The sequence below is a fragment of the Labrus bergylta genome, chromosome 4, assembly GCF_963930695.1.
Source record: "Labrus bergylta chromosome 4, fLabBer1.1, whole genome shotgun sequence".
Taxonomy (NCBI): Eukaryota; Metazoa; Chordata; class Actinopteri; order Labriformes; family Labridae; genus Labrus; species Labrus bergylta.
The window spans coordinates 30,029,345-30,057,287 of record NC_089198.1 but is presented as its reverse complement, the minus strand read 5'-3'; the positions used below and the strand labels follow the sequence as shown (position 1 = coordinate 30,057,287).

The window sequence follows — 27,943 nt, the reverse complement described above, 5'->3', positions numbered from 1 at the left end:
GAGAGAGACAGAGAGAGAGAGACAGAGAGAGAGACAGAGAGAGAGAGAGATTTTTTTTTTTGATTTTTGCAAAACACTTTATTTACATAAATTTAGTTTTAACAGTTCAACAAAGTGCTAATGCATTAAAATCCGAGTATGTTTAAAAAAAAAAATAGTTTATCTAATAAACCAACTCTTCATCAACAACTGAACAAACTATGTCATTAAAACACCAGCGCTGTTTAAAAGCGTCCAAGTCTCCAATGTGTTTATAAAATCTAAAATCTAGCCAGAGTCTTGCTCTAATGTTTACCAGCCACACTGCCTTGGCCTCCTGCCCCTCTCTGTTCTCCACTCTGTTTTTCCTGCTGATGTAAATGGCCATTTTTGCCTCACCTGAAAGGTAGTTAAGGAGCTGCCACTTCTCTTTTTGTTCTTTTTTGTAGGCAGCTCCCATAATAAAAACTCTCTCAGTAAAAGCCACATCAAAAAAACTAAAAAACAATGTTAAAAGAGAGAAGAAGCTTGTGAGCCTCTTACACTCTATAAAAACATTCAGTCTCTGGAAGGCAACAAAAAGGACAGGTGTTAAGAACAGCAGGATTAAGAACAGAAATAAAAGCATTGGAGGCAATAGCACCATGTAAAATCCTCCACTGGAGGTCGGCAGTCCATTTTTTGAGGGGAGGTTTATATAAAATCCTCCACTGTGGGCCGGCTCCATTCGCTCCCAGCCTGTTTGACCACACAGTGGGGGGGCGGTTGCACAGTCCGGCCTTGTGGATCGTCTTCACACAGTTCATGTACCAGGTTTTTTTGTCAGCTTTGTGTATTGTCAGCTTTTCTGGGTGTGCTATAGCCAGCAGGGGGCCGGTAAGCTCCCCCAGGCCTGGGCTCAGGAAGACGTCAGGGAAGGGGTCTGCAGGGTCCGGTCTGGTCTTTCTTTTCCCATAGTCCATGAGGAGTATTCCCAGAAAGCTTCTGGCGCCAGGAGCTCCAGGAGCCTCCCCGCCACCCGGACAGAGTGTAGGCCCAGAAGAGAGCCCAGGGCCCGGGCATCACCCAGCGCCGGCCCCACTGCATCCACCAGCTGCTGCAGGCACAGGGTCTTTGTTTTAAGCAGCGCCATCGTCAGGCCGGGGGTGACGCTGCTGCTGATGTCCAGCTTGGCCCTGTGAATCAATGGCTCTCTCAACAACCAGTACAGAGAGTCAGACTTTGGGCACCTTTTACAGTTAAAAAGGGCCCAAGACTTAAAAACACCCTGATAAAACGGAGGCAGCCCACTTCATTTTAAAAGTTTAGAATCAATTCAAAACAGAGCAGCATCCAGCCCCAGGAAATCTGCACATCTGAGAATGCAGCTGGCCACATCTCTCCACACTAGATCAGCCGGACCTGTCAGATATTTTTGTAAGAACTGTAGTCTGAAGGTGGCTGTCCGGCTGGCCAGGTGGACGAGGCCCTGTCCCCCCTCCTCTCTGGTTAAAAACAGCACCCCTTGTGGCACCCAGTGTAGACCATCCCAAAAAAAATCTACCATTTTCTTTTGTAACTGGGCAAGCAAGCCTGAAGGGGGGTCTACACAGGTTAAACGGTGCCACAGTTGGGATGCTACAAGGTTGTTTAAAACCAATACTCTACCTTTAAAAGACATTTGAGGGAGCAGCCATTTCCACTTGGAAAGTTTCCCCTCAATTTTCTCTGTGACGCCCTCCCAGTTCTTCTGGACTATGTGTTCTTTCCCGAGGAAAACCCCCAGGTACCTAAAGCCATCTGTTTTCCAGGCCAAGCTCTGGGGAAGAACTGGGAGACCGTCACGCCACTCACCGACAGCGAGGGCTTCGCTTTTTATCCAATTCACCCTCACTGCCGATGTTACGCTAAAATGTTTTATAATGTTGGTTAAAATATCTGCATCCCTCTGTTTTTTTATAAAAACAACAATGTCATCGACATAGGCACTTAAGACAATGTTGCTATTAAAACCAGGTAAAACCAAGCCCTGTAAGTGGAATTGTTAAGGAGGGGTTCCAGGGAGAGTGTGTAAAGCATGCCGGACAGAGCACAGCCCTGCCTGACGCCTCTACACACCCTGAAAGGAGCACACAGGCCGCCGTTAAACTTCAGCACACTCTCAACCCCACTGTACAACACTTTGATCTTGGCTATGAACCCAGCGCTGAACCCAAACTTCTCCGTAACTTTCCAGAGGAAGTTGTGTTCAACGCGGTCAAATGCCTTTTCCTGGTCTAGAGAAATCAGACCAGTGTTACAGCCCGATGAGCTGGAGACGTCCAAAACATCACGACATTGTCCACCATGGACCTGCCGGGCACACAGTAGGTCTGGTCCCGGTGGATGACCTGCTCCATAGCCTTCCCCAGCCTGGAGGCAAAGAGTTTGGACAGAAGCTTGTAATCCACACACAGCAAAGACACAGGGCGCCAGTTTTTGATGTCCTGCAGGTTACCTTTTTTTGGGAGCAAGGTGATTACGGCTCTCCTGCAGGACATGGGCATTGAGCCAGAGGCCAGACTTTCATTAAAAACATCTAAAAGATCTTTTGCAAAGACGTCCCAGAAGGCTTTGTAAAATTCCACACTCAGGCCGTCTATGCCGGGAGCCCGCCGCCCTTGCATGCCCTGCAGAGCGGCCTTCAGTTCCTGCATCTGTAACGGCCCGTTGAGCTGTGTGTTGGTCTCCTCAGAGACCTGAGGCAGTCCATGACAGAACTCCTCCATCAGAGCTTCCTCCTCCTCATACTCACTTGAGTAGAGTGCTGAGTAAAAACTCACAGCTCGCCTTCTTATCTGGCATGGCTCTGTCAATGTTTGCCCTGTGTCTGCTAAAAGTGAGTGGATTACCCTCCTCTGCCCACTCCTCTTCTCCAGGCCGAAGAAGAAACTAGAGGAAGCATCCATCTCCGTGATGGCTTGAAACCGGGACCTGACCAGTGCACCCTGTACTTTAACATCCAACAGGTCGGCTAAAGCTAGCTTTTTGACTTTGAGGATTTCAATATATCCTCGATTTGCTGTGGACTCGCTCAATCTTTCTAGTTCCACTATATCAGTCTCCAGGTCTTTCATAGATCTGGTGATGTCTCTGGTGACATTGAGGGTGTGCTGTTGACATAAAAGTTTAATCTCAGTCTTACCATGGTCCCACCACTGCCTAAGACTGTTAAAATCACCCTTCCTCTGTCTAAAAACATCCCAGAAATAAATAAGAACCTCTTTAAAATGTTTATCAAATGTTAAGACTGAATTAAAATGCCAATAAGCACTTTTAGGTAAAATGTTTTGAATAAAAACATTACACAAGAGTAAAGAATGGTCAGTAAAACCAGCAGGAACAATACTGCACATTTTAAAAATATTAAAATGATGCTTAAAACAATAAATACGGTCTAGTCTAGCTGAGGAGATCCTACTCTCTCTGAGGTGGGACCATGTGTACTGTCGGCAGTCTGCATGCATCCTTCTCCACACGTCCACCAGGCCATGAGAATAGACCAGCTGCCTCAGAACATGTTGGGAAACTGGATGCGGCTCTGCATGGTTGCGATCTAAAGATGCATTTTCTGTACAGTTAAAATCCCCACCCAAGAATAAAAAATCCTCCGAGGCACAGCCATTTAAAACATGGTTAACTTTTTGTAAAAACAGCTTCCTCTCTGCACCGATTGTTGGAGCATACACATTGATAAAAACTGCAGTAAAAAGGTCGAACCATGCTTTAATTAAAAGCAACCTCCCCTCGATAAAATGCTCGACCTCCAGTGAAACCGGAGTGAAAGACTTGGAGAGGAGAAAGCCAACTCCTCCACTAAGAGAAGTGTTGTGACTTAAAATGACTCCCCCCTCCCACTCTCTCCTCCAGTCTGCCTCATTGGTGCTATCACTATGTGTCTCCTGTAAATAAAAAACATCAATATGTTTCATTTTGGCCGTTTCATATATAGCTGCTCTTTTTTTTGGACTCTCTGGCTCCATTTATATTCAAACTTCCCACTCTAAAATTATCCATAAGTGAGAAATTAAGAACAAAAATAAAAATCAATAAATTAATTAAAACACATTGGAGCTCTTCCCGTCATCATTGTTCAGTTGTTTTCTAACTTTAGACACAAGTTTTTTTAATCTAAAAAACTCCTTGTTAGTGATGCCAGACTCCTCCTTTTGGCTCATGTGGAGTCTGGCCGAGGTATAAAACAAACTTAAAACTGGGAAATGCTCTTCAACTTTAACACCTTTAGCATTTTTGGTTTTTGCTAAAAACGACTGAATCATTTCTGCAGAGTAAAGTTTTTTCTGTTGACTGTTACTTATTTTAAATCCAGATATATCACTGCTATCAGAGACACAGTCATCACTTTCACTTTCCTCTGTCTGTCCCTGTCCCCTTACCTGTCTGTCTGTCCTCCTCCTCCTCCACTTTGCTATTCTTTACCTCATACTTTGTGCCTCTAGTTTTCCTTCTGCGTTTAGAAGCAGATTTGACCCTCACTGCCTCCTCTTCCTCCTCCTCCATCTCAGCCTCTTCCACCTGTTCCCCCCATGTAAGTTTACTGTTCCCCCCACCTGCCTCCTCTGCCTGTGTTTCATCTTCCTCCTCTGACATACCCTCCTGCACTTCACTGACCCCACTTGCTTTATTTATCTGTACTTCACTCACACTTTTTCCAGCTGTTTCTTCCCCCACCTCACTTTCCACCACATCACCCAAAACCTCTCCTTCACTTCCATGATTGTTTTCACCCACACCGTGCACATCATTCATACTCACCACCCCGTGCTCCAGGTCCGACACAACAGCGGCGAGGCGCGACGCGCTCCGCGGTGCCGCTATCGGCCGCTCAGATGCCGCGGTCCGGGCCGCAGCGGATGAAATCTCCGCCGCAGCCTCAGGCCGCGGGGCAGGGGCCTCCCGCTGCTCCGCTGCAACCGGCGGAGCAGCGGAAAGCCCCGCCACAGGGCCGGGCGTCACCCCACGGCCAGGCGGAGCCGGATCCCCTTGTCTCGGACAGGCCTTCACGGTGTGTCCCTCCTCACCACAACCAAAACATTTCATAGCCGACGAGGTGGCAAATATCACGTAGTCATAATCATCAACTTTAACATGGAAGCGGAGGTTGAGGTTAAGTATCATAAACAGTTGTCTCCGGTGAGACACCACGTGTTTCAGCAGCTGAGATCTACATCCAGACAGAATCTTTTTTATGGGGGACACCACCTTCCCATGTCTGGAGAGCTCTCTGCTAAGAAACTCGTCGGTTATGAACGGAGGGACATTGGACAGGATGACTCTGGTGGAAGGCTGTGTCAGTGGAGCCACCTGTATAAACATTTCGTTCACCGTGATGCCTGTCTCAACGACTCGGTTCACCTTCTCCACCTGATCCAGGAAGATGACCACGGCGGTGTTCATCCGAGCGGCCGACCTCACGCTGCTGTGCCCGACCTTCTCTCCCACCGCAAGCCCAATCTCCTCCACGCTGCACGGAAAGCTGGCATTAATTTTAATGCCATGCTTTCGCGTGAGGTGGCCGAAGGTGACTCCATTTACCATGACGTCTGAAGACGCCGACCGGCGAGACACCGGCAGGAGAGAAAAAAGAAAAACACAAACACAAACACACACTAACTATTAACTTAAAGTGAACCTACACCCAATAAACTACATTAAATTAAATCAAATTACTAAAGAAAAGAAACTATCAAACACACTCGCTCAGCGTCTCACTCCGCACCACTCACTCCCAGCATGCACCAGAGAGAGAGAGAGAGAGAGACAGAGAGAGAGAGAGAGAGAGAGAGAGAGAGAGAGGGATTTGATTTTTAAGCAGACCTTTATTTTTCAGTCTTCTTACTGTTCAACAATAATATACATTCCTAAAATTCACAGATGACTTTCACAAAATAAACAGATGTTACATCAGCACATGTCCATGAACTAACTGATCGTGCTCTACAGAGCACAGCACACTGTCATGAGTCCACACTGACTGGAAAGTCTCCAGGTCCTGATTTGCTCTGTAGAAGCTGAAGTCCAAAAACAACCTGGATTTTAACATTTTTACAAACAACAGCTTCACATCAACAACATCGTCTGGCTCCTCCACCTTCCTCCTCCTACTCACGTACACGGCCATCTTAGCCTGACCAAGGACAAAGTTTATCAGCTGACATTTGTGTTTGTGTTGTCGAGTGTATTTAAAACCGCAAATAAAAACCTGCTTAGTAAAAAACTCTTTAAAACCACTAAAAACCTTCTCCAGAAGGTCAAACAGAGGTTTCAGCCGACTGCTCTCTAAAACAGTGAAACACCGTCTCCCTGTGCACACAGAAAGGACACTGATCAACAACATTCACATTAAGAACAGAGATAAAAGAGTTCACAGCAATGATTCCATGCAGGATTCTCCACTGGAGGTCTGCATGTCTCTTACACAAGGGGGGTTTGTACAAAGACTCCCAGGAGGGTCTAAACTCAGGAGCTAGCCCCAAATAAGTCCTCCAGGGGGTGTCACTGCGTGCGTTCAGTGTCTTTTTATTCAAAGTCTTAACAATCAGTTTGTATAGAGTCTTTCCTGCAGCGTCACTAAAAGAGCAGCCTGCAGCGTTGGCCAGTAGAGGACCAGAACAGTCCTTCAGGTCTGTAGACAGAGTGAACTCAGGAAACGGGTCAGTTTGGTCGGGCAGCAGAGAACCGTCCCCCACCGCCAGGTGAACTAGTCCATGTCCTCCTTCCTCTTTAGGGAGGAAGAGCACACTCTGAGGAACCTGTCCCAAAAAAATCAACTAACACTCTTTGAATGTTACACAGGAGAGAGGACGGAGGGTCGATACAGGTCAGTCTGTGCCACAGGGCAGAGGAAACAAGATTATTGGCCACAAGTACACAACCTTTAAAAGACATCTTTGGCAACAGCCACCTCCATTTATCAAGACGTCCTTTTACTTTTTCTAAAACACCCTCCCAGTTTTTACTGACAAATGTTTCATTCCCCAAAAACACTCCCAAATATTTAAAACCTCCTGACTTCCAAAAGAGGCCTCCAGGCAAACTGAGCCGACCCCTCAGCTTCTCTCCCACCATCACTGCTTCACTTTTCAACCAGTTCACTTTGGCAGAAGATATCGACCCAAACAAAATCACAGTTTCTTTTAAAACATCGGTATCTCTCTGCTGGTTGACAAAAACAATGACGTCATCAGCATACGCTGACAATTTAAAACTGACTTCAGAGGCAGGAAAACGAACACCAGAGAGACCTGACCTCAGTCTGTGAAGCAGGGGTTCGATGGCTAAGGAATATAACATTCCAGATAATGAGCAGCCCTGCCTCACCCCCCTCTGTACACTAAAAGGAGCACTCAGGCCTCCGTTGATCTTTAGCACACTCGCAATGTCACGGTACAAAACCTGGATCTTAGCTAAGAACCATGGGTTGAACCCAAAGGCGGTCAGAGTCCGCCATAGATACTGGTGTTCAACCCGATCAAAAGCCTTTTCCTGGTCTAGTGAAATCAAACCAGTGTCTACAGCCAATGAACCAGAGACTTCCAAAACATGCCGAATGAGAGTGATGTTATCACTGATGAGCCTGCCGGGCACACAGTAGGTCTGGTCTGTGTGGATGATCGACTCCATCACCTGCCTTAGTCTGGATGCCAGGACCTTGACAGGATTTTGTAGTCTGTGCAAAGTAATGACACTGGTCTCCAGTTTTTTAGATCCTGAAGGTTGCCTTTCTTTGGCAGCAGAGTGATGACTGCTCTCCTGCAGCTCAGAGGCAGACGACCCCTCTCCAAACTGTCTCTTAAAACCTCCAGGAGATCCTCTCCCAGCACACTCCAAAACACTTTATAAAAGTCAACAGCAAGGCCATCAATACCTGGAGCTTTTCCATTCTGCAGACTCATGACTGCAGAGTAGAGTTCAGACAGAGACAGCTGGGCCTCAAGCTCTGTGTTGTTTTCAGCGCTGACTTGAGGAAGACCAGTGTAGAAAGACTCACACACCTCTGGACGATCAACGAACTCACTTGTGTACAGATCCTTATAAAAACCAGCTGCATGTTTTCTGATCCCAGCAGTCTGACATTCTTAATAAAAACAGAACAATAAACGAGACAGTGATCAGTGAAGCCTACAGGGACAATAAGACACTCTTTAAAAACATTCATGTTGTGTTTAAAACAATAAAAGCGATCCAACCTGGCCAGAGATAAAACATTGTCTTTAGAGTGACTCCATGTGTACTGTCTGTGTGTGTGGTGTAAACTCCTCCACACATCCAGCAGCTCGTGTGTTTCTAAAAATGTCTGAGTCTGTGTGAGGAGGCGCTGTGAGGCTCTTGGTGGTTTCTATCTAAACCTGGGTTTCCTGTACAGTTAAAATCCCCCCCCAAGAATAAATACTCCCCTGTATTGCACTTTTTAACAGTGTCACACAAAACACTCAACACACCCAACCTGTCCACAGCGTGACATGGGACATACACATTAATCAGAGTCATTTTTACATTTTCATACTGCACTCTAATTTTCAATAAGCAGCCTTCAATGACCTCCTCTACTTCACACGAAGCAGGCAGAAAGCCTCTAGAAAAAATAAAGCCGACTCCTCCACTACAGGTGGACTTATGGCTGAGGATCACCTCCTCAGGCCACTCCTTCCTCCACTGACACTCGTTCTTAGAGTCACTGTGTGACTCCTGAAACATTAAAATATCTAACTTTTTGAACTCCATCAGTTGAAATAGTGCAGCTCTTTTTGCATCATCTCTCGCTCCATTTAAATTTAAGGTGCCAATTTTAAATTCACACATTGAGAGATAGGAGTTTAAAAAAGAAACAAGATAAAAACACAACAAGAGGAAAGAGACGAGACACAGTCTAAACATCATCATCGTTGATTTGTGCTTTCGCTTTCCCGATCAGTTTTTTGAGGCGAAAGATCTCTTGACCTGTGAGGCCGTCGTCCCCAAAAGCACTGGAGCTCCTAGTTAAAGGCCGAGCTGAACTTAAAAAACACTTCAGGTATGGAAAGAAATCCTCTAAATTGAGCAGCCTGAGGCCCTTGGTGTCCTGTAGAAACTTTTTAATGTGAGCTGAGGTGTAAGTGACTGGACCTTCTTCTTGTGTGGACATGAGCTCACTGTCACTCTCTGCTCTTCCTGCTCCTGTCTTTCTGTCCTTCTTCACTGCTTTAGTACTGCCCTGAAAGCTTTCACTCTTCCTTTTCTGAGAAATGACTCTTCATCAGACATATCCTCATCTTCAACATAATCAACACACACACTATTATCACTTTCCTGACTTACCTCCTGACTTTCACTGATCAAACTTTTTTCTTTCTCACTTAAATCACATTCAGTTATCTCCTTTTCTTTGTCTCTCTGTTTACTGTTCTTTACCTGGCCCTCATCACTGACCACTGACAGCTCTTCTACATCAGACACTTGACTTTTCTGAGGCCCAGCAGCAGCTCTGTCTGAAAGAACTCCGCTAGGACCCGCTACAGCGGCCTCAGCTCCGCCGAGCACCGCGACAGCTCCGCCGAGGTCCGCAGCGGCAGCATCAACCGGTACCGCGTCTGCAGCCGCAGCCGGCCCGGGGGTCACAGCAGCCGGCCCAGGGGTCACAGCAGCCGGCCCAGGGGTCACAGCAGACGGCCCAGGGGTCACAGCAGTCTGCCCGGGGGTCACAGCAGACGGCCCGGGGGTCACAGCAGTCGGCCCGGGGGTCACAGCAGACGGCCCAGGGGTCACAGCAGACGGCCCAGGGGTCACAGCAGTCGGCCCGGGGGTCACAGCAGACGGCCCGGGGGTCACAGCAGTTGGCCCGGGGGTCACAGCAGACGGCCCAGGGGTCACAGCAGACGGCCCGGGGGTCACAGCAGCCGCCGTGACCTCAGCAGCCGGTGCTGCCTGAGCATTTCCCCGCACGTGAACATTTTTTTCCGGGCATGAGCGGATTAAATGTCCCTCTCCACCACACCCAAAGCACTTCATGGTCGCTGATGTTGCGAACACCATGTAATTAAAACCATCGACTTTGAAATTAAAAGACAAATTAAGATCATCTGAATTGTTTTTCATGACCATGAAAACTTGTCTTCTGTGACAAACAACGTGTTTGAGCAGGGGGGACTTGCATCCCAGAGACACCATCTTAACCTGGGACACTACCTGCCCATACCTGGACAGCTCTTTAACCAACATTTCATTTTTAATGAATGGGGGGGCGTTAGAGATGGTGATTCTTTTAGCCGGGTTGATCAGGGGGAGAACAGAGGTGAAAGTGTCCTTAATGACTACACCTTGTTCGACTACATCGTTCACTTTAGCCGTGCTATCTAAAAAAATAACGATGACCTCACGCTGCCGTAACCCACCACCTCTCCAACCGCTAAACTAGCCTCCTCCACCGAGCAGCTGACAGCCGGCACCAACTTCACTGCATGTCGGCGTGTCAGCTTCTCAAAGTCCAGCTCCATGTCTACGACGGGCATGCTGCCCAGCCGAGCTGGTAAACAAACAACTAAACAACAACAAACTACTAAACACTAACTGTCTTAAAGAAAGGAAGAAAAATAACACACAAACATTCAAAAGTTTGAAACTCACGACGAAGCTCACGCTGCCACTCACAATCCACTCACTCACAATCCACTCAGAGAGAGAGAGAGAGACAGAGAGAGAGAGAGAGAGAGAGACAGAGAGAGAGAGAGAGAGAGAGAGACAGAGAGAGACAGAGAGACAGAGAGAGAGAGAGAGACAGAGAGACAGAGAGAGAGAGAGAGAGAGAGAGAGAGAGACAGAGAGAGAGAGAGAGAGAGACAGAGAGAGAGAGAGAGAGACAGAGAGAGAGAGAGAGAGAGAGAGACAGAGAGACAGAGAGAGACAGAGAGAGAGAGAGAGACAGAGAGAAAGACAGAGAGAGACAGAGAGACAGAGAGAGACAGAGAGAGAGACAGAGAGAGAGAGAGACAGAGAGACAGAGAGAGACAGAGAGAGAGACAGAGAGAGAGACAGAGAGACAGAGACAGAGAGAGAGACAGAGAGACAGAGAGAGAGACAGAGAGACAGAGAGAGAGACAGAGAGAGAGACAGAGAGAGAGACAGAGAGAGACAGAGAGAGAGACAGAGAGACAGAGAGAGACAGAGAGAGAGAGAGAGAGAGACAGAGAGAAAGACAGAGAGATTTTTTTTTGATTTTTGCAAAACACTTTATTTACATAATTTTAGTTTTCACAGTTCAACAGTTCAACAAAGTGCTAGTGCATTAAAATCCGAGTATGTTTAAAAAAAATAAAATAAAAAAAAATAAAATAATACTTTATCTGATAAAAACTTGTGCAAAAATTAATTCTTCATCAACAACTGAACAAACTATGTCATTAAAACACCAGCGCTGTTTAAAAGCGTCCAAGTCTCCAATGTGTTTATAAAATCTAAAATCTAGCCAGAGTCTTGCTCTAATGTTTATCAGCCACACTGCTTTGGCCTCCTGCCCCTCTCTGTTCTCCACTCTGTTTCTTCTGCTGATGTAAATAGCCATTTTTGCCTCACCTGAAAGGTAGTTAAGGAGCTGCCACTTCTCTTTTTGTTCTTTTTTGTAGGCAGCTCCCATAATAAAAACTCTCTCAGTAAAAACCACATCAAAAAAACTAAAAACCAATGTTAAAAGAGAGAAGAAGCTTGTGAGCCTCTTGCACTCTATAAAAACATTCAGTCTCTGGAAGGCAACAAAAAGGACAGGTGTTAAGAACAGCAGGATTAAGAACAGAAATAAAAGCATTGGAGGCAATAGCACCATGTAAAATCCTCCACTGGAGGTCGGCAGTCCGTTTTTTGAGGGGAGGTTTATATAAAATCCTCCACTGTGGGCCGGCTCCATTTGCTCCCAGCCTGTTTGACCACACAGTGGGGGGGCGGTTGCACAGTCCGGCCTTGTGGATCGCCTTCACACAGTTCATGTACCAGGTTTTTTTGTCAGCTTTGTTTATTGTCAGCTTTTCTGAGTGTGCTATAGCCAGCAGGGGGCCGGTGAGCTCCCCCAGGCCTGGGCTCAGGAAGACTTCAGGGAAGGGGTCTGCAGGGTCCGGTCTGGCCTTTCCTTTACCATAGTCCATGAGGAGGCTCCTCTCTTTCCCCGAAAGCTTCTGGCGCCACAGCTCCAGGAGCCTCCCCGCCACCCGGACAGAGTGCAGGCCCAGAAGAGAATGCAGCTGGCCACATCTCTCCACACTAGATCAGCCGGACCTGTCAGATATTTTTGTAAGAACTGTAGTCTGAAGGTGGCTGTCCGGCTGGCCAGGTGGACGAGGCCCTGTCCCCCCTCCTCCCTGGTTAAAAACAGCACCCCCTGTGGCACCCAGTGTAGACCATCCCAAAAAAAGTCGACCATTTTCCTTTGTAGCTGGGCTAGCAAGCCTGAAGGGGGGTCTACACAGGTTAAGCGGTGCCACAGTTGGGATGCCACAAGGTTGTTTAAAACCAATACTCTACCTTTAAAAGACATTTGAGGGAGCAGCCATTTCCACTTGGAAAGTTTCCCCTCAATTTTTTCTGTGACGGTCTCCCAGTTCTTCTGGACTATGTGTTCCTTCCCGAGGAACACCCCCAGGTACCTAAAGCCATCTGTTCTCCAGGCCAAGCTCTGGGGAAGAACTGGGAGACCGTCACGCCACTCACCGACAGCGAGGGCTTCACTTTTTATCCAATTCACCCTCGTTGCCGATGTTACGCTAAAACGTTTTATAATGTTGGCTAAAATATCTGCATCCCTCTGGTCTTTAATAAAAACAACAATGTCATCGGCGTAAGCACTTAAAACAATGTTGCAATTAAAACCAGGTAAAACCAAGCCCTGTAAGTGGTAGCGTATATTGTTAAGGAGGGGTTCCAGGGAGAGTGTGTAAAGCATGCCGGACAGAGCACAGCCCTGCCTGACGCCTCTACACACCCTGAAAGGAGCACACAGACCGCCGTTAAACTTCAGCACACTCTCAACCCCACTGTACAACACTTTGATCTTGGCTATGAACCCAGCGCTGAACCCAAACTTCTCCATAACTTTCCAGAGGAAGTTGTGTTCAACGCGGTCAAATGCCTTTTCCTGGTCTAGAGAAATCAGACCAGTGTTACAGCCCGATGAGCTGGAGACGTCCAAAACATCACGAATGAGGTGGACATTGTCCACCATGGACCTGCCGGGCACACAGTAGGTCTGGTCCCGGTGGATGACCTGCTCCATAGCCTTCCCCAGCCTGGAGGCAAAGAGTTTGGACAGAAGCTTGTAATCCACACACAGCAAAGACACAGGGCGCCAGTTTTTGATGTCCTGCAGGTTACCTTTTTTTGGGAGCAAGGTGATTACGGCTCTCCTGCAGGACATGGGCATTGAGCCAGAGGCCAGACTTTCATTAAAAACATCTAAAAGATCTTTTGCAAAGATGTCCCAGAAGGCTTTATAAAACTCCACACTCAGGCCGTCTATGCCGGGAGCCCGCCGCCCTTGCATGCCCTGCAGAGCGGCCTTCAGTTCCTGCATCTGTAACGGCCCGTTGAGCTGTGTGTTGGTCTCCTCAGAGACCTGAGGCAGTCCATGACAGAACTCCTCCATCAGAGCTTCCTCCTCCTCATATTCACTTGAGTAGAGTGCTGAGTAAAAACTCACAGCTCGCCTTCTTATCTGGCATGGCTCTGTCAATGTTTGCCCTGTGTCTGCTAAAAGTGAGTGGATTACCCTCCTCTGCCCACTCCTCTTCTCCAGGCCGAAGAAGAAACTAGAGGAAGCATCCATCTCCGTGATGGCTTTAAACCGGGACCTGAACAGTGCACCCTGTACTTTAACATCCAACAGGTCGGCTAAAGCTAGCTTTTTGACTTTGAGGATTTCAATATATCCTCGATTTGCTGTGGACTCACTCAATCTTTCTAGTTCCACTATATCAGTCTCCAGGTCTTTCATAGATCTGGTGATGTCTCTGGTGACATTGAGGGTGTGCTGTTGACATAAAAGTTTAATCTCAGTCTTACCATGGTCCCACCACTGCCTAAGACTGTTAAAATCACCCTTCCTCTGTCTAAAAACATCCCAGAAATAAATAAGAACCTCTTTAAAATGTTTATCAAATGTTAAGACTGAATTAAAATGCCAATAAGCACTTTTAGGTAAAATGTTTTGAATAAAAACATTACACAAGAGTAAAGAATGGTCAGTAAAACCAGCAGGAACAATACTGCACATTTTAAAAATATTAAAATGATGCTTAAAACAATAAATACGGTCTAGTCTAGCTGAGGAGATCCTACTCTCTCTGAGGTGGGACCATGTGTACTGTCGGCAGTCTGCATGCATCCTTCTCCACACGTCCACCAGGCCATGAGAATAGACCAGCTGCCTCAGAACATGTTGGGAAACTGGATGCGGCTCTGCATGGTTGCGATCTAAAGATGCATTTTCTGTACAGTTAAAATCCCCACCCAAGAATAAAAAATCCTCCGAGGCACAGCCATTTAAAACATGGTTAACTTTTTGTAAAAACAGCTTCCTCTCTGCACCGATTGTTGGAGCATACACATTGATAAAAACTGCAGTAAAAAGGTCGAACCATGCTTTAATTAAAAGCAACCTCCCCTCGATAAAATGCTCGACCTCCAGTGAAACCGGAGTGAAAGACTTGGAGAGGAGAAAGCCAACTCCTCCACTAAGAGAAGTGTTGTGACTTAAAATGACTCCCCCCTCCCACTCTCTCCTCCAGTCTGCCTCATTGGTGCTATCACTATGTGTCTCCTGTAAATAAAAAACATCAATATGTTTCATTTTGGCCGTTTCATATATAGCTGCTCTTTTTTTTGGACTCTCTGGCTCCATTTATATTCAAACTTCCCACTCTAAAATTATCCATAAGTGAGAAATTAAGAACAAAAATAAAAATCAATAAATTAATTAAAACACATTGGAGCTCTTCCCGTCATCATTGTTCAGTTGTTTTCTAACTTTAGACACAAGTTTTTTTAATCTAAAAAACTCCTTGTTAGTGATGCCAGACTCCTCCTTTTGGCTCATGTGGAGTCTGGCCGAGGTATAAAACAAACTTAAAACTGGGAAATGCTCTTCAACTTTAACACCTTTAGCATTTTTGGTTTTTGCTAAAAACGACTGAATCATTTCTGCAGAGTAAAGTTTTTTCTGTTGACTGTTACTTATTTTAAATCCAGATATATCACTGCTATCAGAGACACAGTCATCACTTTCACTTTCCTCTGTCTGTCCCTGTCCCCTTACCTGTCTGTCTGTCCTCCTCCTCCTCCACTTTGCTATTCTTTACCTCATACTTTGTGCCTCTAGTTTTCCTTCTGCGTTTAGAAGCAGATTTGACCCTCACTGCCTCCTCTTCCTCCTCCTCCATCTCAGCCTCTTCCACCTGTTCCCCCCATGTAAGTTTACTGTTCCCCCCACCTGCCTCCTCTGCCTGTGTTTCATCTTCCTCCTCTGACATACCCTCCTGCACTTCACTGACCCCACTTGCTTTATTTATCTGTACTTCACTCACACTTTTTCCAGCTGTTTCTTCCCCCACCTCACTTTCCACCACATCACCCAAAACCTCTCCTTCACTTCCATGATTGTTTTCACCCACACCGTGCACATCATTCATACTCACCACCCCGTGCTCCAGGTCCGACACAACAGCGGCGAGGCGCGACGCGCTCCGCGGTGCCGCTATCGGCCGCTCAGATGCCGCGGTCCGGGCCGCAGCGGATGAAATCTCCGCCGCAGCCTCAGGCCGCGGGGCAGGGGCCTCCCGCTGCTCCGCTGCAACCGGCGGAGCAGCGGAAAGCCCCGCCACAGGGCCGGGCGTCACCCCACGGCCAGGCGGAGCCGGATCCCCTTGTCTCGGACAGGCCTTCACGGTGTGTCCCTCCTCACCACAACCAAAACACTTCATAGCCGACGAGGTGGCAAATATCACGTAGTCATAATCATCTACTTTAACATGGAAGCAGAGGTTGAGGTCCGCATCCCGATTGTTAAGTATCATAAACAGTTGTCTCCGGTGAGACACCACGTGTTTCAGCAGCTGAGATCTACATCCAGACAGAATCTTTTTTATGGGGGACATCACCTTCCCATGTCTGGAGAGCTCTCTGCTAAGAAACTCGTCGGTTATGAACGGAGGGACATTGGACAGGATGACTCTGGTGGAAGGCTGTGTCAGTGGAGCCACCTGTACAAACATTTCGTTCACCGTGATGCCCGTCTCAACGACTCGGTTCACCTTCTCCACCTGATCCAGGAAGATGACCACGGCGCTGTTCATCCGAGCGGCCGACCTCACGCTGCTGTGCCCGACCTTCTCCCCCACCGCAAGCCCAATCTCCTCCACGCTGCACGGAAAGCTGGCATTAACTTTAATGCCATGCTTTCGCGTGAGGTGGCCGAAGGTGACTCCATTTACCATGACGTCTGAAGACGCCGACCGGCGAGACACCGGCAGGAGAGAAAAAGAAAAACACAAACACAAACACACACTAACTATTAACTTAAAGTGAACCTACAACCAATAAACTACATTAAATTAAATCCAATTACTAAAGAAAAGAAACTATCAAACACACTCGCTCAGCGTCTCACTCCGCACCACTCACTCCCAGCATGCACCAGAGAGAGAGAGAGACAGAGAGAGAGAGAGAGACAGAGAGACAAAGAGAGACAGAGACAGAGACAGAGAGAGAGACAGAGAGACAGAGAGAGAGACAGAGAGACAGAGAGAGAGACAGAGAGAGAGACAGAGAGACAGAGAGAGACAGAGAGAGAGACAGAGAGACAGAGAGAGAGAAAGACGCAGAGAGAGAGAGACAGACAGACAGAGAGAAGTTTTGCCTTTAATTAAAAAAACTTTGAGATTAATATCCTCTCGTCCTTTTTTCATAACACACAAGAGATGTGTTTTTAAAAAAAGTAACTAAGTAACTTTTACTTAAAGTACATTTTAAACGAGTTACTTTTTACTTTTACTTGAGTACATTTTTAAACTGGTACTTTTACTTGTAATTTTATCAAAGTAACAGTACTTTTACTTGAGTAGAATATATTAGTACTCTTTACACCTCTGCCAGAGGATATATCTGCGATCTGGCGACATGGTGGCACTAAAAACAGCCACATCCAACCTGAACCGTGCCATAAAAGTTGCAAAGCGTGCTCACAGTCAGAAAGTGCAGGACTTCTTCGAGGACCCCACGAACACCAGACGAATGTGGCAGGGCATACAAGTCATCACAGACTATAAAGCTACTCCTCCCCCCTGTGACAACAACATCAACGACCTCAACGACCTCAACAACTACTTTGCAAGGTTTGAGGCACTCAACACCACTCCAGCGAGGAAATCTATTCCTCGCTCCGATGAGCAGCCAATCAGCCTGGACACAGCTGATGTCCGGAGAACCCTGAGGAGAGTGAACACCCGGAAAGCAGCGGGCCCTGACCACATACCGGGACGGGTGCTTAAGGAATGTGCTGACCAGCTGGCTGGGGTTCTCACAGACATCTTCAGCACCTCGCTGATCCAGGCTGTGGTACCATCATGTTTAAAGACTGCTACAATTATACCAGTGCCTAAAAAATCCACAATCTGCTCACTCAATGACTACCGCCCTGTAGCACTAACCCCCATTATGATGAAGTGCTTTGAGAGGCTGGTAAAGGACCACATTGTCTCCAGACTTCCCCCCACATTCGACCCGTACCAGTTTGCTAACCGCTCCACAGAGGATGCCATCTCCTCTGCACTCCACCTGGGCTTAAAACATCTGGAAAAGAAGGACACACATGTGCGGATGTTTTTTCTGGACTTCAGCTCAGCGTTCAATACAATCATCCCGCAGCATCTGGTGAGCAAACTGGCCCCCCTTGGTTTCAGCACCCCCCTATGTAACTGGCTGCTTGACTTCCTCACAAACAGACCCCAGTCTGTGCGGGTGGGCAACAACACCTCCAGTGTCATCTCCCTGAGCACCGGCTCCCCTCAGGGCTGCGTCCTGAGTCCGCTGCTGTTCACCCTGATGACCCATGACTGCTGCGCCAGGACCACTACTAACCACATCGTGAAGTTTGCAGACGACACAACAGTAGTGGGCCTCATCCGTGATAACAACGACATGGACTACAGAGAGGAGGTGAAACATCTGGTTGACTGGTGCAGAACCAACAACCTGACCCTCAACGTCGATAAAACCAAAGAGATCATTGTCGACTTCAGGAGGCGCCAGCCCAGCCACACACCACTCCTCATCAACAGCACAGCAGTGGAGAGAGTAAGCAGCACAAAGTTCCTGGGGGTGCAGATAACAGACACTGTGACCTGGTCCCTTCACACCGGAGCTCTTGTGAAAAGCGGCACACCTCCCTCCTCCTATTCTCACCACCTTTTACAGAGGCACTATAGAGAGCATCATAACAAACTGCATCTCTGTCTGGTCCGGAGCCTGCAGTGCCTCCGACTGGAAGTCCCTGCAGAGAGTGGTGAGGACGGCAGAAAAGATCATTAAGACTCCACTTCCTCCCATCCAGGAGATCGCTAAAATCTGCTGTCTGACCAGGGCTCAGAAAATCAGCAGAGACACCTCCCACCCCCACCAAGGACTGTTTTCACTGCTGGAATCTGGAAAGAGGCTCCGCAGCCTCCGAAGCAGAACTTCCAGGTTCTGTAACAGCTTCTTCCCACAGGCCATAAGACTTTTGAACACAAAAAAATAATCCCTCCATTCCCCCTCAAACCCCCACACAGGACTACCTCACTGGACTGTAAAATACAATATAACATACATCACAAACGTGCAATATATTTATCTGTATAGTATTTTTACTCATAGCTTTTCTTTTTATATCTATTTATATCTGCACCTTATTTTTCTATGTAAATACTTGCTGCTGTTTTTATCCTTTAGCACTACAACGAGCCAAATGCAATGAAATTTTGTTCTTATCTGCACTGTAAAGTACAAGTTTGAATGACAATAAAGAAAGTTAAGAAAGTCATGCCTGATCTCAGGTGAATTGTTGCAGTCACGTCTATGTTAAGGAGACAGGGACTCCCTTTTCGTGGCCATGATGAAGGTAGAGACAGCACAAACGGAGGGAATTTTCTTGCGTGCATCAAATGCTCATTATATCTCACCAACATCCCAGAATGAGATGATTGACTGTTGTGCTGTTTGTGGAGTGTGTGTACTCTTTCTTCAGCACCTCCCTAGTGAGTTATCATAAGTTCATGGAGGCTCACACAAGGCTTGGATTGACAACAATTGAGCTTGTGCAACTTTCAAACACTCGCTGGGCATGTCAGTTGCGATCAATCAGTGCAGTTCTTGAGACATTGTCTGCCATTTTGGAGTGCCTTTCTGCCATTGGATCCCTCATAGCTGTTGGTCTCAGAGCAAAGCTCTATAAGTTCTCAGCAGTCTATGCACTACTGATGTTTCAGTCACTTCTGTCTGTAACTGAAGGACTCCACAAGCTCCTTCAGAAAGAGACTTTAGACCTGGTAGAGGCTTTGATCTGCAAACAAGCAGTGTGTGACACACACACAGATGCATTTGCCACAGAGCTGTATGAGAGAACCAAAGCCCTGTGCCACACCCACAGTATCCCTGAACCAGGTGCCAAGACAAGGAATAAACAGAGGAAAATGGAGGATTTTGTGCTGGAGGCAACTGCAGGTTCACGCACTGAATTGAACAACTCAGACACATTGAGAAGAGAGTTACTTTTCCCTTGTGTGGAGAGGATGGTTGGCGAGCTTGAGCAAAGATTTTGCAGTGTAGATGCAGGGCTACTAAAAGGCATCCAGGCATGCAGTCCTAAATGTGAGAACTTCTTGAGTGAATCACACTTGAATGAACTTGCAAAACACTACAGCATTGACCTGAAAACAGAGGAGGTTCTGGTGGCCAGAAACTTTCTTGCCCGGAAAACAGAGGCTGGATGTTCACCCAAAGATATGTTGTCTGTGCACAACCTCCTTGATTCAGACATGTTTCCCTCTCTGAAGGCAACCATACAAGTTGCCCTAACAGTGCCTGTAAGCAGCTGCTCATGTGAAAGGTCCTTTAGTGCACTGCATCTGCTGCACTCCTGGCTGCATCAAACAATGGGTCAGAAAAGACTTAACAGTCTTGCAGTCATGTCAATTGAAAAAGACACGCTTCAGCATGAGTCACAACAGAGTGATAGACCGATTTGCCACCCTTAAAAACAGACGGCATTCTTTGATGCTTCCACCCACTAGTAACTCGCAGTTGTAGCCATGTTATTTAAAAATGGTGTACTTGGCTTACTTTTATTGTTAATGCTGTAAACATACTGTTACTGTGCAAACCTGTGTTTGTTCTTGTACTGTATTCAAAAAACAGACTGAAATAATAATAATAAATAATTTCTCAGTCTTTGTTAGCTGTTTGTGAAATTTTGTGCTCGAGCGCTACGTTCGCTCACATCCTCTGCATCTCTTGGGGGCTAAGCCTCCCCTGTCCTTAAAACCTAGTGACGCCCCTGGTCTCAGAAAATGATGTGTTTCAGAAAATATCCAATGTATGTGAGGAATCAAGCATAATTCTGCTGATCTGAGCTATAGGTCCAGCATCATCTCTATTACAGCGTCTCTAAATGAACAATATTCTGCTGTGGTGAGATAAGAAAAAACTCTGCTGGATCAAATAACTATATTTTGTACTACGTGGGTAATAAACACTGGACAGTCTGTATTAATATCAGTGTGCTCGATGGCAAAGTGAAGTGAGAACACAGCTTTCTATCATGAGATCATCAATGAAACTAGCAAAAGAACAGAGAGCTCAGTTCATCCCCAGTGCTCGATCAACAAAGTGAATTCATTTATTTCCTCCTCAGGGGACCAAGAAGGTCTGTACCACACTTCAAACCAGTCCATTCATCCATCCTTCAGCTCCAGTTCAAACATTGTGGACTTAACAAATGAAACAACACACATCACCGTTAAAGGAGAAACATTCTGAGAGGAAGAAAAAGAGGAAGAGACGCTGAAGTAGAAATGTGTTTGAGGTTTGATCCTGGTTCATGATTTGTGTAGTTCACCAGCAGACAGGTTTTTGTATCATGTCTTTTCACTGTGGGGGAAGATTATTTGATCCTGATCTTTGGCTCTGGAACTAGACTCTTTGTTTCAGGTAAGAATAAACTTTGATTTCCTTCAGTTGTCTGAAATGTGACTTTAATTACTTTTTGCTGTTTGAGTCATTAAATATTAAAGTTTTATAATAAAGGAGATTCTTTTGGCGTGCAGCTATTGAGACATGAAAAGATGTTACCTCTAAGATGTTCAAATCTCAACACATAAATAAAGTTAAATAAGGTTAAAGGTATTCTGTTTCATATGTTGTAAAGAACATTTGAATGATCCTGAAATAAAAACCTGTAAAATAAAGCTCACAATAATTATATTTGATTTGATGGTGTCTTCAAACAGATATTTAAATGATATTTTAAATGTAATCAGGGTTCAAGGCCATATTAAATGTAAACGTTAAAGAGTTGGAGGCTCAATAAGAGGTTCATTAAAAATAACTAACAAGGTTTAAGGACAAGAAGTGCGACTGACGAGGCGACTCCAAAGAGTTTCTGATCTTTAACGACTTAGAAAGCCACATTAGAAGAAAAAGACTTTGTTTGAATGAAACGCTTTAAAAAGGATCAAATAGTCAAACCAATGATTGTTGGGCTCAAACTTGAACATGTTGTTAGTGCTCTGTTTTGAACTGTGTGAATCAACTCATCAATCTTTCTTTGTATGGCTCTGATTTCTAACAAATGTTATCTGAAGACACTTTAAAAAGAGCAGGTCTAGAGCCCACTCTTTGTTATCACACGTTGACTTCTTCTCTGTGTGAATCTACAAATAAACTTGCTCAAATGATTCACATTTATATCATTATATATATTTAATACAGAATGAAAAACAGTTTTTCAGAGACAATCATTTGAACTATATGTTGTCTGATATCACATGTTATCATACGTCTATTTAAATGTCTTCTCTGGGATTTATGAAACCTTTGTCTTTAGTTTGTAAATCAAGTTTGACCTTATTTGACATTTCAAAACATAACACTAAATATTTAATAAATAACAAACACTCTGAAATAACTGTTGTATGGATTTTATTTATCTGTTTTAATTAGAGTAAACAACATGGTTTTAAATATATTCATGTATATTTAGATTTATTCAAAATGATTAAAGAGTTTTCTTGAAGGTTAATATGTAATTCATAATTATATGCAAACCCCGATAAAGGTAAGAGTTGTTTAAATTGTATGGAAATATATTTTAATGAAATTATAAACTGCATGATAAAATATAATTTAATGTGTAAATACAAAATATAACAAAGTATAAAATGATATTCTATTGCTGCTATAATCTTACTTTGTTTTTATTTTTATGGATTTAATTTCACTTAAATGTTTTAAACCTTAAAATGTTATTGTGACAACACCTGCTATTTTAATAAACAGATTCATGTATTTACCATAATAGAGATGATATGATTAATGTGTCTTAATTTTTACTGAGCTGTAGTCATGAGTGTTTTAGAGACCAGAGTTCATGTAGGTTTAGGATCAGACTGAATGCCGTTAATGCTGCTGACTCTGTGTGTGTTACTTGTTTCTCTTTTAAAGACGAGGAGCAGGTGGTGAAGCCCGTGGTGAGCGTGTACCCGGCAGCATCCAGAGGCCGGCTGGAGGAGAAGAGCTCCCTGCTGTGTTTGGCCTCAGCCATGTTTCCTCCTGTGGTCAGAATCTCCTGGAGACGACAAACGGAGAGCGGATGTTTAGAGGAGCTGCCCTCTGCTGACGGACAGCAGCTGGAGCTCAGAGAGTCTGGATATACTGCTCCGTCTTACAGATCTATCAGACAAAGTTCAGCTATGAATACAGCTGCTACGTGCAGCACGAGGGGGGAACAGTGGAGGCTTTGATAGATACAGGTAATGAAGGTTTTGGTGACTTTATGCAGCGTAGATTCATCTTCATTTAGTGACTCTGTTAAAAGAAAGAAAAACAGAGGACTGATGTTGTTGATGATTTTATTCTTTTTCTGTTCCATCACCTGCAGCGGATCCCTCTGTCCCGTCTCCATACAAGGTGAAGCTGCTCTTGCTGCTCTACACAGTGCTGACAGTGAAGAGTCTGGTGTACTGCTGTGGACTCTTCCTGCTGACCGTCCTCAGAAACATCTCATAAATGTATCTCCTTTATCGCTTAGATGAATTTAAAAATGTCAATCATGACTATATATATGCAATTATGATCAAACAACATTTTGCAGCAGTGTAAAACAAATCCTATACTATATACAGTAAATGTTATTGTTTTGTATAAAACTTTAGCAAATGATGCGCAATGTGTAGAGCTATTAGCGGCTAAGATGCTTTCTTAATTAATCAGGCCCTCAGTCTCTCGTAACAAGCTCTCTTTATAGTTTCACACACCGCTGAGAATAAAATGTACAAGAAGATATGAATACAAGCACACACATTGACCAGGAACAAAAAGCTCACAAAGAAAAGTAAACTTGTAAAAATTCAGTGTGTTGATTTGTCTGCAGGTTCACTGTTGACCCTTTTAAACGGTGGGGTTAGTGTTTTATGTAGAGCTCTACGCTGATGATACTCTTGTTTACTCTTGTAGAAACAAAACATGACATAGCAGCTTCATCGGTGGAGAGCTAAAGCTGAAAGATACACAAAACATGCTGTGTGCTATTCTTATTTTATTTTCTCGTTTATGGAGGATTTAAATGTTTTTGTTTTGGTAGGGACTTTATAGAGATTGCTTTTTTTCTGCTAATTTACAATAAAATGTTTTTAACAAATCAATACAGAATCACAAATTTAGGCAGAAGTTACTGAAGATCTCATGTATTTAAAATATAGTGATTTTACATTTTAGCTAGTTCACAGTGCGCCTGTAAAACGTTTTTTTTGTAAAGTAAATGCAATAAAAATGAAAAAATAATAAAAAATAATATACATTCTTGTGTCGTTTCTATAATTAACAAAACAATGTTTTGATTTAAAATGAATCCTGAACAAAGACTTCTCTTTACCTTCTGAGCCCGACTTTATACTTTATTAGTTTTCAGTGCATGCTGCTGCGTAGCCCAGTGGTTATGAACCATGTAAAGGGCTATTTCCCTCGAGGCCGGCGGCCTGGGTTCGACTCTGACCTTCTTCATTTCATCGCATTTCAATCAGTTTTATTGGGTGTCAAAAAGTGACAGCGATGGCTTCATTTTACATTTAGATGTAAGATGAATGATTCTAATGCAACGCAAAGTAATGCAGAAAAAAGGAAGGTACCTCGTGTGCATAATACAAAAATATAATTATGACTCTATTCGTGTAGCTCTTTTCAAACAAGGAGAACAAAGAGCTTCACACATGACAGCAGAAAAGTACGACGGCGTATCAGAGCCATTCTAAAACAAACAAAAAACAGAAAAGGGAACATTTCCAAAGACAAACTTAGAGTTCTTGAGATTATAAAGTAAATTCACTATAAAACTCAGAATATGTCTTTAGAATTTAAATGTGATAATAGAGGTCAGTGACTGCAGGCCTGATCCAAACAGCAGCATCGTTTGCTTTTCTTATGGATGACATTAGTGCCTTTATAATCTCACACAATAAACCAGTTGTGTTTCTAGAAAATGTACTTTTAAAAAAAAAAAAAACATTTTGGGTTTTTTCTTTTAAATGAACGGCTCATTTTACTTTTTTTGTAGTCGTATAAAAGAAATCAAAATGAAGACCCATGTAAACGGGACAATACTGTCTGCTGTTATCGTTCCTTTTAAACATCTTGGAAATGAGAAGTCCTGACTTACATCAGGTTTCAGTAATTATCAGCTAAATATTTTAAAGTGGATATACATTTTTTTATTATTATTGTTAAGATTTCTTGTTTTTAATGTCATTCTTCTCTTTTTTTCCCCTCCTTCTCTTCTGTTTATTTTTACACCAACAGCTCACTCCATTAAAGATTAAATGTGATCTTATTTTTGAAAAGTATCAGAGCTTATTAGAGAAGTTTCACATTATCAGTGTCTCAGTTTCCGAGTTCATTATAAAAACAGTTTTTCTCTCACAGATTAATACCAACGATTAGACATGAGAAAGTTTTCAGCACAAACTAAAGTTCCTGGAACAATTATTAAACCACATTCAAAGGTTGTAACTGTCGTTGTGTTATTAATATGAAAAACCTCAGATAACGGTGAGGAGGAGGCTGCAAAGAGGAAACCCACAGAGCTCGTCTGCTGTGTTTGATCATCTATTGTTTTATAAGTCCTGATAACCTCTGAGAACAGAAACATATCTGCTGCTGTATGAACTCATCGACTCCTCTCCCTCCCTCTGCTGGATTTCAATTCTCGCTGAGTCTGCAAGAAGTTTTCCACTGAGATAGAGGTGTAACAGAAGAGAGTCCAGAGGCATAAAGTCACAAATAAACTTCATTTTTTTGAATGCAGACTTCAGAGTAATTCAAATTGAAAACGAATTCTTGATCAGATGGAAGATGTCTGTGTTTGCTGCTGATGCTGACAGGACTCATTAAGGAGAAAGAGCACCACCCTTTGGTTAGTCAGAGTAAGTGCAGGAATATCATGGTGACGCGCTAACCTCACGGCTGCTTCAACCACTGTGACATCTAGTGGAGTAAAAACACACAACAGGAAATGACAGCAGATCCTGCTTTAAAAAAAAATAGGGGACATGAAGAGAGTGATACATTTAACAAAACTGTAAACTTAAAAAACACTGTCAGGTAGATCAGTGATGAATGCATCATAAGAATGAGTGCAGAGAGCTGTTGGTGTGAGGAAAACACTAAACATGCCATTCACTATATAGTGACTTGAAGAGGCAGACCGATCGCCATCATGGTTTTCTTTTGAGTGTTATAGTCAGTCACAGTCTAGAACAAAATGATGTTCTTATTCTACATAAACTATAATATTTAATATTTCATTTGATATTTTCGTCATATCCAAATATGCTGTGATGATTGCTGGGCAGTGTTAGGCAAGTTACTTCCAAAATGTAACACATTATATATTAGTAGTTACTGTCATTTAAAAGTAATTAGTTACATTACAATATTTCTGTCTCTGAATTGTAATGCGTTACACTACTTTTGAGTTGCTTATCAACTGCTTATCAATAAAACAAAGGCCAATTTGCCAAGAACTGGCTAATACACAGGCTACCAAACAAAGGCTGGTAAAATTAAAATAACTTATAGCTAGAACTCTAGCTGATGACCACATTTTTCAAGAATACTAAAAATAAAACAAACACACATAAGAAAATTGAAAATAAAAAATGAAGGCTAAACAGGAAACCTGTTACAGCCAAATAGCCTATACAACATAGGTAGCATACAGCCAAAGAAGGCTGGTAAAATTAACTGAAGTATAAAGGCACTTATGGCCTGGACCTTTCCATAGCCTACTTACCTCTGTTTCCACTGACATGGGCACATCAGCCGTGGCATTGGGCTGTACATCAAAGGAAAAAAAGTCATCCTCGCTGGTAGCAGCAGGTTGAGGGGCATCGGGCATCAGGGCTGTAGGCTCTTCTGTTGTTAGGGAGCGGCACTCCGTTGTGAGGAGGAACTTGATGTGGTCTCTTCTGGCTTCTTCTTTTACCCAGCGCAGCTTGAACTTTGGCAGGGAGACAGCGGCCAGAAGTGCATCCTTGGAATCAATTGTGGTGGCAAATCGAGTTTTGATTGCTCCCACAATAACCTCAGGCAGCCCAGTGGTCATTTGTGATAGGCCGTTTTTCATTACTAAGGTTTTGGCCATCAGAACTTCTAGCGTTGGTTGAAGCGTTCCATAAAAACAAGTGTCCTCACCCTGTAGGATGTCCAGTGCGACTGTGAAAGGCTTCATAATGGCACAACATTCCTTGAGAAACTGGTATTCCCTGTCGTTCATACATTTAATCTGAAGCTGTGTGCAGAGGCTATTGATGTCAGTCAGGGGCATTTCTGTGATCCGAGCATAGGCGTTATAGAATGAGTTCCACCGTGTTACTGTGGGGACAATCAACTTCCTATCACTGACCTCTTCCAGGCTCTCTGATGCGACTGTGGAGCGTCTGGCCTTTGTCCACAGCGCTGAACATTTGGCTGTAGCACTACGATACACAGCCCTAGATTCTGGATTAGATACCAGCCAATTAACAACCTCATTGTTCGCAATTAGATTAAGTGTTTGGGCTGCGCATCCATGGTGGGGAGGCAGTACACATAGCCCATGCTGAGTATCATCATCGGCAGTAAGCACACTGTGAAGGTCTGTGAATTCCACCTCGCCATCACCCTCCACCTCCTCCTCGGACTCCACTTGCTGCTGCTGATGCTCCTTGAACACCTTCACAAAGTTACTCCCATTGTCCATCACACATGCAGTCACTTTATCGTTGGTCTGTCCATATTGAGAAAAAATGTCCTCTAGCTCTGTTGTAATTGCGTCGTATGTGTGTCGACCCCTAAATCTTTTACAAGCTATCGCAGCCTTCTTTCATGTCAAGGCATCTGCATCGATCCAGTGCACAGTCACCCCCATGAAACTTTTGTTGTTGGCACTCCATATGTCTGCTGTTGTTGATACATACTGCTGGGCATCCAGTGTTTTCTTCAGCTCCTTTTCCATGACAGCATCTGCCTTATCCAAATCTTTGGCAAATGTTTTTCTGTCTGGCAGTACATGCTGAAAAATGAAGAAGATAGCTTCATGTTAAACTCATGCTGTGTTTAAATGGGTTAATTATATATGGATACTGGTACAGGGGTTAAAGTAAAAAAAAGAAATCCTGAGCCTGAAGTG

At 44.4% G+C, this 27,943-nt stretch overlaps 1 long non-coding RNA gene across 1 annotated transcript; it reads left to right on the top strand.

The window, feature by feature from the left end:
- The first annotated feature begins 20,719 nt into the window (after positions 1–20,719).
- LOC110003852 (uncharacterized) lies at positions 20,720–24,550 on the top strand. The gene is made up of 3 exons (XR_010666374.1): positions 20,720–21,213; positions 22,726–23,033; positions 23,162–24,550. It is a non-coding gene; the product is annotated as an uncharacterized lncRNA (long non-coding RNA).
- Positions 24,551–27,943: the final 3,393 nt, after the last annotated feature.